Source organism: Schistocerca nitens, chromosome 7 (genome assembly GCF_023898315.1).
Source record: "Schistocerca nitens isolate TAMUIC-IGC-003100 chromosome 7, iqSchNite1.1, whole genome shotgun sequence".
Lineage (NCBI taxonomy): Eukaryota > Metazoa > Arthropoda > Insecta > Orthoptera > Acrididae > Schistocerca > Schistocerca nitens.
Window position 1 is genome coordinate 211,137,117 of NC_064620.1, and position 14,474 is coordinate 211,151,590.

At 41.9% G+C, this 14,474-nt stretch overlaps 1 pseudogene; it reads right to left on the reverse strand.

Annotated features, from left to right (window-relative positions):
• Positions 1 to 3,066: 3,066 nt before the first annotated feature.
• Positions 3,067 to 3,184, reverse strand: LOC126196392 (5S ribosomal RNA; annotated as a pseudogene).
• Between the last annotated feature and the right edge of the window lie 11,290 nt (positions 3,185 to 14,474).

Here is a 14,474-nt window from a genome sequence, read left to right on the forward strand (position 1 = left end):
AATGAAAGCCAGATTATAAGCTCTTGGAACGTCTATTAAAAGGAATCAACTTCGTTATCGCTATCAGTGACAGTAAGAATATCGTGTGTGAAAGTTATGAGCTGCGTTTCGCATGAGCGTTGTTTTCGAAATCCCTCCTTGAATGTACGCTATATTATCTAGTGCCTGTCACTATGTGTGCGAACATTAGACAGATACCACACACGTAAAAATGTTGTGACACAGCGGGGTATTCATCCGCTGCATCCATGTAATGTCTTTCTATGTCGACGGTTTAAGGCGATTGATAAGTGATATCGGGTGGGCCCATAAGACAGATAATGCACTGCGAAGCAGAAGGCGACGTCAGCAAATATTTGATCTCCGTCAGGGCGATGGCTCACCCCGCAGAGGGGCCAATCAGTCAAAATCTGTAGACCCACAATATTTTCTCAACAAACTCCGCTTTCATGTGCAAGCAAATCACGACTGATTCCAGCAACGGCAGATGACGCACTAAAACCTAAGTGATGATCGAATCCTTCATGTGGTGAGCACATACACCTGTAAAATCATTAAACAGTGGCCGGTAGGACTCACTCGTTTATCAGCAGGGTCGCAATCGATTAATGACGAATCAACGCCAGGGGTTTTGCATACGTAATTGCCTGCCTATAGGATCTAAATTTGTATTTACACTTTGTATGCAGATGAAGATTTTCAGGATGAACACTGGAAGTTGACTGGTTATCAATGACAACCACTTTGCTTCGGAACCTGCAGCCTGGACTTTTCTGCAGTTGTGAAGCACGGTAAGTAAACAAAAGTTTAGAAGTAGTATAAAATTCTAGGATCGGTATATCAACTGTGAGCAAGACTGGAAGAGTTTCAAAAGTACGATAAGCAAAATATATGAATAATGGTAACAATATTGAAATTAAAAACCATATGCTCTAAACCACCAGATTATGTTATGGCATCTAATACGCAACGCAATCTCCTACAATTTACAATTTCAAATTTAATGCTCTTTCGCTGATATGAATCATTTTGGACAACTCGTTGGTTCTCCATTTATATTACAAAACTGTCGCTTAAAAACAACGTATTCTGCCAGTGTACTTCGGACAAGATATTTCTTTCCTTAGGTACGCCGTTTCTTTCAAACCTAATTCCTCGTAGATAATATTATGAGATTAAATAAAAAGAGTTACCTACATATCTTACTTTCCTTAAGGGCCTCTACAAAAATTGTTGCACTATGCACAGTATTGTAATGCAATACTAAGCAGAACATAAATCCACTTAAATCAGAGAAATTGTTGTAATTTACCCGACAATCTCTCTCCACATCAATAAAGTCTAAGGAAGGAAGTCAAATGGAAGAAAAAGATATATGTAATTTGTTAGAAACTGTTAATCGCCACTGCGGTCTTGATATTTTATTCTTTGTAATATCCTAAAAGCGTTTTCATTCCTGCAGTCAATGTTCTTAACAGGACTAGTTGCAACCAGCAACATTTTTGATTACAGTTGCATCAATTACAAATCCGAGATAGTAACTGTAAGCTATTCTCCACTTTGCACTGGCGGGAGACAACATATATGTACAATAGTCTCGACATATTCAAACACATTTGAATGTACGGCGGCACATTCTTGTCAGTGTAACATTGTCCTATGTTAAAGACAGTTTTGAAACTAAAACAATGAAACTAGAGAATAATTTTACTTCACCAATAGGTGATATAGCACAAATGCACCACTTGAAAACACAGTAGTAACCATCAGAAAATCTCTTGTACATCGTGCTGCATAGACGGAAACATTTCACAATAAATCTTTTCTAATGGGTCCTCTAATAACACTTTCATAGATTCCAGTCCATTTGCAACTAGGCTCAGAGTGGTCTCCAGTTTATGGAACGATGGAGTTAAGAGTGTGTCATATCCTATGCCTCAACAGTAGATAAGGAATCCATCAAGACTTAATATTTTCAGTTATTTATCTTATTACCGTTTCAAAACCTGCAGGATAAATATTGTTCCCTTCTTTCCGCCCTCGGTGCTATTTTTTCCAAAGTCAATAAAATAAACGTGCAGACTGTCGAACAGGACTTATTCTCTTGCTAGACCTGGCGATGCGGGGATAGCGTTTGCTGAAACTGAACTAAAACATTTAGCACGTAGAGTCAAATACGGAGGGAGAGGAGAGACCTGGTCGGAACACGTTGTTCGACATGTTTCCACTCCAGCCTGTAATTACAAGCCGAGTTTACCCTCAGCAGTCCGGTAAACCGTCTTATACAGGATGCAACACTCACAAGCCGTCGCAACACTCCAGGGGCCTTAGTAGCGCTCTAGTCAAAGTTAAGGAAGCCTCTGATCCAGTAGTGAATTCCAATCCTGTGCCAGGGTTCCTGTTGTTTCGATCACTCCTATACCACGAGATCATCCCATGATCCCATCCCCGGTATTAGTGATGTGACGTCCGGTGATGAAAGTTTTTTTTCTTTGGTTATTTTGTGCGGAAGGGGGAGGGGAGGCAGTGAGAAACAGTTTCAAATAGGTTTGATATTATGTTTGAAATTTACTGTAAGTCGCTAAGAACTGTCATTGTCAAATACTGGATGAATATACTCCCGGTAATTTGTGCCTAAAAGGTTACGTTGCCTCAACATACATATACAGTTTGTAACATCCCAGTTGTTTATTATTTAGTACCAGTAACCCTCCACCCACCCTTCATAGATTCTTCACGAAGTGTTGGTTTCTCAAGTTTCTCGATGTTTATGACGTCATATCTCGTGAAACGTGTATCATACAATGAAATAATTTAGTAGACAGATTCAATGGCAAATCTGAAAACTGAAACTAAACTCCGTCCGAGCAGGCCTTGAGAAGCCCAACGGTACCGAGCGGCCGCCCTGTCATCCTCAGCCCACAGTTGTAGCTTGATGCGGATATGGAGAGGCATGCGGTCAGCGCACCGCTCTCCCGGACGTATGTCAGTTTACGAGACCGGAGCCCCTACTTCTCAATCAAGTAGCTCCTCAGTTTGCCTCACAAGGGCTGAGTGCAGCCGGCTTGCCAACAGCGCTCGGCAGATCGGATGGTCACGCATCCAAGTGCTAGTCCAGCCCGACAGCGCTTAACTTCGGTGATCGGGCGGGAACCGGTGTTACCACTGCGGCAAGGCCGTTGGCAAATGTAAAAACTGTCTGCAAAATCTGTCGAGAGTAGAGGTAGTAGTAAAGAAGAAATAAATGAAAATTTCATGCCTGATGCTAAAATTTTACTGCATGAAGAGCGAAAATGTAGTAAGCGGTATCCTTTTTTTTTCTTTGGTTATTTTGTGGAGAAGGGGGAGGGGAGGCAGTGAGAAGCAGTTTCAAATAAGTTTGATATTATGTGTAAATTTTATTGTAAATCGCTAAGGACTGACATTTTCAAATATTGGATGAATATCCTGTAATTTGTGCCCAATGAGTTACGTTGCCTCAACATATATATACAGTTTGTAACGTTAGTAAACTTACCGCGTTAAATTTTTAACATAAGACTATACTTCTTAACGTGTAGATTTTAAAAACATTTTAAGGGGCTCCGGAAAGGCTCAAAATCATGAAAAGTTCAATTTTTACTTTTTTGCGTTTTCTGAATCTGCAGACTATTACCTTTTAATAGATATATAATTTATTCAATTCCGAAGACTACAACTATTTTTAAATTTTTTTTTGAAATGTGTTCTACATGGGCGTGACCCACTGTGGCGCTGTTAAACTGCTGTCAAATGGTGTTATTATTAACGTCCGTGTTCATCAGGTACATTTTAGTGATGTGACATAAAGTATGTGTTGTGGCTAACCTGTGATGGTTCAATACATATCGCTGGTGTGATTGTCGATTGTTTCATGTTTATTTACTCTTTCGTTATCTCGAAAATATTCGTAATTAATTCTGTTTCTTGAGTCTCTGTTTTGTTGAAGTATAATAATGAGTAAAAGTAAAGTTATTAGAAATCCTCTGAAGGCTTTTAAGAAAAGGAGAAATGTTGGAAAGCCAAAGGTATTTAGAAATATGGGAATGAAGATAGGTTCTAACATGGTACGAGCGATGCTTGCTTTAGACAAGGAACGCCTTCGGGCTGCAGACAGGGCTGTAAAGAGTCTAGAAATACAAGCAAGAGTAAACAGGAGGAGGAACAAGAGGAAGCTGGAGGAGGAGTTTGCAGAGGATGAAGATAATCCATCCTACGGACCTGGAATGCACTAAAAGGTTAATCCAATCTTTGTCGCTCGATTCCCAAATCTTTTATTAACTCATACTAATTACATGTTTTCTAAGGATCTTCCAAACATATTTGTTTCAAACTTTCAGTAAATGTTACACAGTACCTTCTGCATAATTTAACACAGCCTTTTTCCAAAAAACTGTATATTTTTGAATATATAAATAAAAAATTGCTAAAAATGTAGTGAATTTTCGTTACAATTGAAAAAAATCATCTTTAATAACTGAACTAAAATTTTGTAAAATCCCTGTGTTAAGTTGTAGCCCATATTCCAATAAATAATCTGTAAAAAGGTCAACTTCCTACCTCAAATACTTTGTGAGGAAAGATGTAATTTATAAGCGTTATTTTAACATTGCAAGTATAGGGCGTTCCGGAGCCCCTTAAATTTTAAAATTCTATCAGTTATTTTGCCTATAAGAAATAAGGAAAATAAAATTTTTTGCACCTGGTAATCTTCAGAAATCTTCAACTTGGTCTGAGAGACTTGATGACCGGATGATCCTTTTAACGTTTTGGTAACACAGATTGTTGAACGATCTGGAGCCTTCAATGTGTGTCATTAACTGCGAATATAGAGAGGATTTGAGGATTATCTGCGTGTTTCTTTAGTGTATTTTGAGGCACAAAAATGGTCTGGTGATTTCAAAAATTAGCACATGATCTAAATTCAAGGCCTGTCTGCGTAGTTCAGAGTTCAGCGTGTCTGGTCTGTGTGCAGAGGACCCAGATTTCGTTCCCACCCGTTACCACCGGCGTTTTTTGATTTGCGGAAAGACTGACTATTGAAGGGCTACTCTTGTAGCGGCTGCCTGGACTATAAAGCCACCAACTGGGAAGGGGGGGGGGTGCTGACCCCCCTCCCTTGCCCACGCACCTCCGTTCTGCACCCAAATGAAACTTCTGGCAGCGCATGCCACGGCGATAGGTCTGGCTCGATTGCCTCGTCTGGGCCAGAATGAGGAGCGATGCTTTGCTTTCAAGGACACTTAATCTGGGACGAGGTAAGAAATTTTCTTCAGAAAGTACCTTTTAATACTTTAGATGTGTCCAGGAAGGGGCACAGGTCAAAGATCATGTTGTTCGTTGGGAACCAGTAGTTAACAGTGAACTAACCGATCTCAGTAGCTCTCGCAGCACTCAGTTTTAAAAGTGACCTTGTCATATTAGTACGATGCCAAACGGACATCAAGCCAGCCACGACAATACCTTTCAATATTCTTGGAAGCGAAACTTTATTGAGAACCCATTCAGTCTTCTGAAGCATGCACTATGCAAAGCCCACATCATGTTGTCAGTGCCCACCACATAGGACCTCATGCCAAAGGCCATATCAGCGAATTTACTGACAGCTTACGTACTTATAGTAGTAACAGCGTGTAATATGGAGTCTGAACATCACAGCTAGGAGGGCGTTAATTACCTCATTAACAAAGATGACAGTGTGAACATCACAGCTAGCAGGGCATTAGTTACCTCATTAACAAAGATGACAGTGAGCTTGCATGCTTAGAGTGCTTCAGTCTAGGGGCTAGGCAATAAGCCACCATATTCCACCGTAGCTGCTCTTTGTCACCCATATCAACCCAAGTGCGGGTTACGAAATACCATTTTGTATCCTTTTTTTATAGTGAAGTTACCAAGTGATATAAAGACAAAATATGTTTCCTTTTTCTATGTCAGTCTTTCGACAGATCTTTATGACAAATGATGTATTTGACGTTATTGTGGAAGAATCGCGAAACAATGATGATGCGTGTCACTGCCGTCGAAAAGTCAGAAAAATACACTTCCTCTCCTAAAGTTGATCAACAATAATGTGGGATGGGGCCACCCATCGCCTTTACGACTGGTCCATCTCTCAGGGAGACGATTTCATTGAGGTGTCTCAATGTCTTTTAAGCAACGGCAGCCCACTCTTCCTCAAGAGCCGAAACGAGGGATGGTATTGATATTGGACACCGCTGTCTGGGATGAAGTAGACGTAACTCTTCCCAGGGGTTATCCACTGGGCTCAGAACGGGACCTTAGGCAGACCAGTACATCTGAGGAAAGTTATTGTTCTCAAAATATTGCGTGACAGATGCTTTGTGACAGGATGGATTGACATGTTGATATCATCATACTCTCCGAACTGCTCGTCTATTGTGCGTAGTACACATTACTGCAAAATGGGTTCCTGTCCTTCTGCATTTATCACCCCATTAAGCACAAGAAGGGTTCATGTTCTAACTACAAAGACCATAACGTAACACTACCTCGACCGTTTATAACATCAGGGCAGGTAAAGTTCTCCAGGCATTCGCCAAACACTTCCACGACTCCAAATCACTCGTTTCCAGTTATCCGATGTACAATGGAATCGGTCTTCACACCATTCAAGCGTCTGTTAGTATTCACTAAAGAAATGTGCAGTTCTTGAGAAGATCCTCGCCATAGTCTTTTTAGTTCCCTACACACCGTTAATATGCTAAATAAACTAGTGGTAGCACTTTGGAACTCACGAGTGTTCCCTTCTGCTGATTTCGTGTGATATTTTACAGTGACTCTTTCTGAAACTCGACGGTCCTTGTCCATCAGTACATGCGGTCTTCCTCGTCTTAGTTTATTTCTGTCATTGTTTTTAAGTGGTTCCAGTTCACAGTCACATTACCTACAGTTGACTTGGGCAGCTCTAGAAGCGTTGAAGTGTTTCTGATTGATTTCTTACATAGGTGGAATCCAATCAGTTGTCCACGTGCGGAGGCTCTGGGCTCTCCTGACCTAACAATTCTGCTGTTATTGGTACTATACTAGCAACACAGTACTTCCTGCCTCCTTTTATACTGGCGGATCCAGCTGTCGCTATACCTAGCGTTCCGTATTACACAGGGGTGTCCGATACTTTTCATCATTGTAAATGAACCGTTAGTAATAACTGCACTCGTACCAGGACATACTTTATTTACTTTTGGTGAGGCGTCAATATAATATATCTAATAATCTATCAAAAAATAAAAAAGTCAGAAGAAGAATAAACAGATCTGTTTTCCAAAACTTGTCCTCAGCTCGTGGTCTTACGGTAGCGTTCTCGCTTACCGCGCACGGAGTCCCGGGTTCGATTTCCGGCGGGGTCAAGGATTTGCTCTGCCTCGTGATGACTGGGTGTTGCGTGTTCTTCATAATCATTTCATCATCATTGACTCGCAAGTCGCCGAACTTCCCCGCATGGGGAATCCCTGCCAACAATGCCATACGATCATTTCATTTCATATCAGCGAAAGTAAACTTCGAAATAATTTTGTGGTTAAAAGAAACTGTTGACAAAATTTCTTTTAATGTCTATATACAGCCGCTTATCGAAATATGACCACTCTATCTAACTCTCCATCAAATGGCGCACTCATGTGGTACTCGCATGAACTTCTTCAGAGGGCACCGGTAAGTCACGTAGAGTGCTTGAAAGAAGAAGCTTTTTCTATGATAGTCCTCACTTTTTCGTTTTCTTTTCAGAACAAATCTACGTTGTAGTTATAGAATGTGTTTCACTGTGAAGTATAAGTACTAGAAACTTACGTTTTTAAAGCAGAACTTTCGCATTATTTACTTTATCTTGTCTTTGTTCAATAAATCTTTGGAAATCACGTGCCATTTGCCGTGCTGGCCGCTCTCTTAATAAGACCCCCATGCTGGACCTAATTATGGACCCGGGGCCATATTTGGGTAAATATCCTAAGGTAATTGCTCTTCCTATTTTCAGATGTCAAAATGACGAAACTGCGATCAAAATTCAAAGCTTAGTGCGATCAAAGCTCTCGAAGACGAACACAAGCCTGTTGTACAAGCTGTACGTGAATTCCAAGAACTAAACAGCAGACGTATTTAATGACTCTGAAGTCGCAAAGTAGTGAATCAGCATTATGTTTCGAATGTTGCAGTAGGTCGTAAAACTATTTTACCTCCCAAAATAGAAGCTCAGTTCCTCTTATGGCAATGGAGAAAATTTATTGTGGTCGATGCACGGGCTTTCAGCTAGCCATTAGAAACATATTGAGTATTCTTTTAAGTATTAACATGGACTCAGGTAAGAAATGGTTGCGGCTGCTCATGAGACGCCATTGTGGTCTCTCCTTTAGAACACCGACGCTGCTCTCTAAAGACAGACTGTAAGGGCAATGCTGAATCCTGCAGGTACAATTGCAGCAACACATCCTTCTGGGTGAATACAAAAAATGGTTCAAATGGCTCTGAGCACTATGGGACTCAACTGCTGTGGTTATCAGTCCCCTAGAACTCAGAACTACTTAAACCTAACTAACCTAAGTACATCACACACATCCATGCCCGAGGCAGGATTCGAACCTGCGACCGTAGCAGTCGCACGGTTCCGGACTGCGCGCCTAGAACCGCGAGACCACCGCGGCCGGCTGGGTGAATACAACTGGCTTTCTTGAAAGACATCATGTTTACGCCAGCGACTTGAACTTTCGATTTCCACTACTGCAATTTCGGCCTTAGGCCATTATCAAGTGCGGATGATTTGGCTTTAAGCCATGTCTACTTTATACAAGTTGACACGTTTAAATGTCGTTGTATATAACAGCAAATGGCAAGGACATATGAATGTGTCAGCTTGTATAAAGTAGACATGACTTAAAGCCAAAACATCTGTACCTGATAATGGCCTAAGGCTGAAATTGCAATATTGGAAACAAAAAGTTTAACAATCACTCGCGTAAACACTGTGTATTTCAAGAAATTTCACTTGACTGTGAATCCCAGTTATGAAAAGTTAATTAACAGCTGGCTTTGTTCATAAAATTGCTCCACCTCTTCATCAACGTTGTCAAAACACCCAAGGACGATCCAGTGCCCCTGATTTTGAATAGCCACATGACACACATCCGCTTCATCGACGGTATTCAGCTTGGCCGAGATAATGGAGTTTCCACAGTTTTTCTGCTTCCTCACTGCTCTGATAATATGCAACCATTGGGCGTATCTTTTATGTGGCCATCAAAAGTCATGCTACACCCACGAACGTGGAAATAAAGGTGGCATGCGCTTAGAAACTGAGTGCAAATAGGAACACTAATGGGCCGTGCTTGCACAGGTGCTGCAAATATGGCAATGGCCATCAAAGCGTTCAGATCCAATGGAATTCTCCCCTTGGATGAAAATATTTTCGGTGCACAATTTATGCAACCAGAGCCTGCTCTTGAAGTTGATAACCAATACATATCACCTCAGGAAATCTGCGACCCCTTTTCAGTTAGAGGGCCAACACAACAGTCACGCAAGGTGGGCTGCCAACCTCCCTCCGAGAGCTCGGATCAAAATTTCGCCAATGGATGTAAACAACAACAGACTTTCCGCATAAACACGGAACAACTTCGTGATAAGCCATGTGACAGATATCCACCTATTGGAACTACAGGTAGTACTCCACAGAATCGGCGGTATAAGCAGTCCAGCAGAGTCAGACCGGCAGTGTGTTCCTACGGAGAGGACAGCTCCGGCCAATACCTACGCCGGCTCTAGCGTAGTAGACGCTCGCTGTAGCCTTCAGTAGAAAATTGTATCTTTGTAATTGTGTAGAACAGTATTTTGGTTATTATTTTCTTTTCACGGTCTTGTACTCTTATCTGGTTTTTGCCACTTCAAGTATTGTTGTGCTTCTTGTTGTTCTTGCGTCTGGACATTAGTGCACGCCAAGAAGGCGTTTTAGTTATAAGAAAGAGTGTGCAAAACTTGATTGTTAGTTCTTCCCTGCCGATCGAAGAACACTACACTGTGACTGCCGTAGAACTAAGGATTTCCACCCGACAAGGCAGTGCAACCTTTACCACGGGCTCACCTTCAGAGAAATAAATCGTAGAGTTGCATCAGAAGATGAAAGACAAGGAGGAATCAGCTGCACGTATAAGACTGGTTGTTAAAACTGACTGGGGTACAGAAACGTTTCTTCCTCTGAAAGTTCAGATGCTGAAGAACATTAGATTCAAATTTGACGACTTAGATGTTGTTAACGAAAATGACAACGGTGAAGATGCAAAATGTCCAGTGTACAATAAACTGTATTAGCAGGACAAAAACGACAGAAATGGATTCCGTGCATACACTGCTTTTTCACTACTTTTGACATTCGACTTAAATACGTTACAAATGTTTACTTTAGCACAAATAGTAATGAAACATGTACTCTCTTTTTTCCAGCATTCTGGTCAACTACAGGTCATAATGCAAAAAGAGGCGTGTTTTGGTACTTGTATAAAGCTTACACATTTTACATAGGGTTAGGATTCTTTCCATAGAAACAACAGCTCACAAAACAAAAAATTATCCAGTGAGGCTTCGGAAAAGCACACGGCGACGTGTTATAGCGCTGTTCAAGAGTAATTCATTTCCATGTGCCGGAGGCTTCACCTATTTTTTCTGGTGTTCGTGTAGGGTGGAAGCGCCACGAAACTGCTGTTACCGACGTATTGAACACGGTCTTAATCTCTCATACACACACTGCTTGTTGACTAGAGCTTATTTCAAAATTGGCAGGTGATGCTCTCCCTCTCCACCGAAGAAAAGATTAAAACCCACAAATCACCTCCAATAAAAAAAGGGACGTTAATGCCACAACCAGGAAAGGATTTTTAATCATATCCAAATGTGGCAGAACTACCATTCGAAAGACGCCATAATTTTATACGACGCTTAGATGCCTCAGGAAGCTTAACATTACTGTTGAAGCGCTTCTTCAAACACACTGATGCTTGGTAAAACAGCAGAGAAATACAAACCGACCTAAATTTTCCCCATCACTGACCGTCCCGCACTTTCCTGTAGTAATAGCACGGAACATGCGTGAAACTCCATCTGCTGAAGCAATTTATCAACCAAAAGTACAGCTGCCATTAAACGGTATTCTGTGATGCGAGTCTCAAACTAATCTTACACAAAAAAAACAAAACAAAAAAAACAAAAAAAAACAATCTGTTCTACTTGTACGATAATATTTTACATAATGACTCGCAAAACCTCAGTAAGGATCTGACAACTTTCTTACTGTCAGTACAAGTCGCAACCATTCATCAGTCAGCGGTTCAAGAACTACTGCCAAAATGACAAAAGTACGAAGACCTAGTGCCGGGGTGAACCGTGGTACAGTCAACTCCACAAAAAAGTGTACGCCGTTATCTGTATGAAATGAAGGACACTATTATAAATATATGTATAACTGGAAAATACATGTTATTACTAATTGCACAATCACCTAATAGTTCAAATGGCTCTGAGCACTATGGGACTCAACTGCTGAGGTCATAAGTCCCCTAGAACTTAGAACTACTGAAACCTAACTAACCTAAGGACAACACACACATCCATGCCCGAGGCAGGATTCGAACCTGCGACCGTAGTGGTCGCGCGGTTCCAGACTGTAGCGCCAGAACCGCTCGGCCACCAGCGGCCGGCCCTAATAGTTAATCCAATCGCTGCCGTGATAGATGATCGCTTGGCACCTTAGCCCTCTCTCCGCTAAATCATCCACGTTTCGAACCTCTAAATATTGTTTGAACCACTTCGTAATGTATGTCTTTAAATCTATGGAAATTTAGCAGCAGCTCATTATAAAGGCTTTGACCCTTAGGATTATTTACTTGGAACACTGCCTCGTGACACTTCAGATACACTGAAGAGCCAAAAAAACTGGTACAAGTGCCTAATAGCCTGTAAGGCGTCCAGGAGCACGTAGAAGTGCTGCAGTGCGACCTGGAATGGACTCGACCAATGTCTGAAATAGTGCTGGAGGGAACTGCAACCATGAATCGTGAAGGACTGTACATAAATCCGTAAGAGTACAAGGGGTTGGAGAACTCTTCTGAACACCACGTTGCGAGGCACACCAGATACGCTGAATAATGTTCACTTCTGGGGAGTTTGGCTGTCAGCGGAAGTGTTTAAAATCAGAAGAGTGTTCCTGGAGCCACTCTGTAGCGATTATGGATGTATGACGTGTCGCATTGTCCTGCTGGTATTGCGCAAGTTCGTCGGAATGCACAATCGACATGAATGGATGCAGGTGATGAGACAGGATGCTTACGAGTATGTCACCTGTGAGAGTCGTACCTAGACGTATCGGGGGTCCCATATCACTCCAATTGCACACGTCCCACACCATTACAGAGCCTCCACCAGCTTCAACAGTCGTGTGACATGCAGGGTCCATGGATTCATGAGGTTGTCTCCATACCCGTACACGTCCGTCCTCTCGATGCAATTTGAAGCGAGACTTGTCCGACCAGGCAACATGTTTCCAGTCATCAACAGTCCAATATTGGTGTTGACACTTGTTGAAGCCAGAACTGAAATCTGCAGCAATTTGTGGAAGGGTTCCACTTCTGTCACGTTGAACGATTCTCTTCTCGTTATTCCTGTTCTTACAGGATCTTTTCTACTGCCGCAGCGATGTCGGAGATTTGATGTTTTACTGGATTCCTGGTATTCACGGTACACTCGTGAAATGGTCGTACGGGAAAAACCCCAATTCATGTCTACATCGGAGATGCTGCATCACATCGGTCGTACACCAACTATAACACCACTTTCAAACTCACTTAAATCTTGATAACATGCCGTTGTATCAGCAGTAACTGATCTAACAACTGCGCCTGATACTTGTTGGCTTATATAGGCGTTGCCGACCACAGAGCCGTATTCAGTCTGTTTACGTACCTCTGTATTTGAATACGCATGCCTATACGAGTTTCTTTGACGCGTATCATTTTAAACGGCAACCGACATAAAAAGTTCAACTATCACACTGTTTATCCACACATTGTGCGAAAGAGCATTGATTAAAAGATTCGAGACCACTACCTGATATGTCGCTGCAGACGCTACATTTAAAATTATGGCTTACACTTTCTTGTGGAACTGACTGTAGGTTCTATGCGCGGTACAATCGGAGAGCATGCGATAGCATGCATACCTAACAGTTCTTAAACGCCTCTCATAAAAACGGGATTTGCCGGTGTTTATTCCTCGGGTCTTATTGGTGATAAAAAGGTAGGGTCTTGTGTTTTGGACAGTCCTCCGACCAGGGACCATTTATACCCACAAATATCTTGGTTCTTTTTGCAATTGATGTAATCTACGGTGGGCTTGGCGGGACTTCCGGAAGAACCATTATTTCATGGGTGGTTCCGAGTAAAACGCCAAAGAAGTGTATTTTCACTAAATTTTCGCCATCACCAGAGGACAGAAACCCAGTCGACGGTGCCAAAACAGGAGAGGAAAGCAAATGGCTAAAATTTTTATGATTTGTTTCTTAGATCTGACCACAAACAACTTAGAAAATTTGTCCTGATACCATTATACGGTTCCGAGATGCAGTGTTTCATAGTTACCCTTCTTATACACGTAAAATATGCACGTAATGTCCGCTGTGAAGTGAAACTGTAGTTTAAAAGATGACGAACCACGAAGAAATATGCTTTAAATTGTCTGCTTCATCATCTGAGAAACCTATGTTCCAGTAATGAAGCACTGTAAAGTGTTTTCAAGGTTTTTTTTGCATATAAATTACGGTTTAAGGCGTAAAATAAATTTTGCGTTACTCCAATTTCACATAAGTAAAGTATCTAAAATTCATATGAGTTGCTTGGCCTGCTGCACCTTTATAAATGTTCCAAGAATTTTTGGCATGCTATTATTTTCGCACTCTTTTGTGCTGAGAGAGAAGAAGGTACTGACACTGGCAAAAAGCAGGATATGTAATAAACACTGGAAGGCAGTGGACAATAGCTGTGTTACATAAAGAGCGAGGGAGACAACGGCAGTTCTGGAGAGAAAGAGGAACACAGTGGCAGTGGAACATAGCAGCTACACGCCAGAATGCTACAGACTAAGGGTTACGTAACGGGCCACCATATTCCACTGTAGCCGCTCTTCGCCACTCGTGTCAACTCCTATCTATCCCTTGCTCTATGGATGCGTCTTTGACTGGTAATCGAAACGTTCTCGCTCCCACGTTCGAATCTTGTCACTGCTTAAATCTCGAATGAAGATCACCTGTAATGGCGGCCGTGGACTTTCTGTGTGAGAAGCCACCCTCGTTTCGCCAATGGCCTTGTGAAAGACGGCGGAGCAGCGGCAGAGTTCAGGGCGCTCTCTTGCCCTTAGGGTTGGAATCTGCCCCGAAAGGCGGACGAATCAGCAATGATCAACGG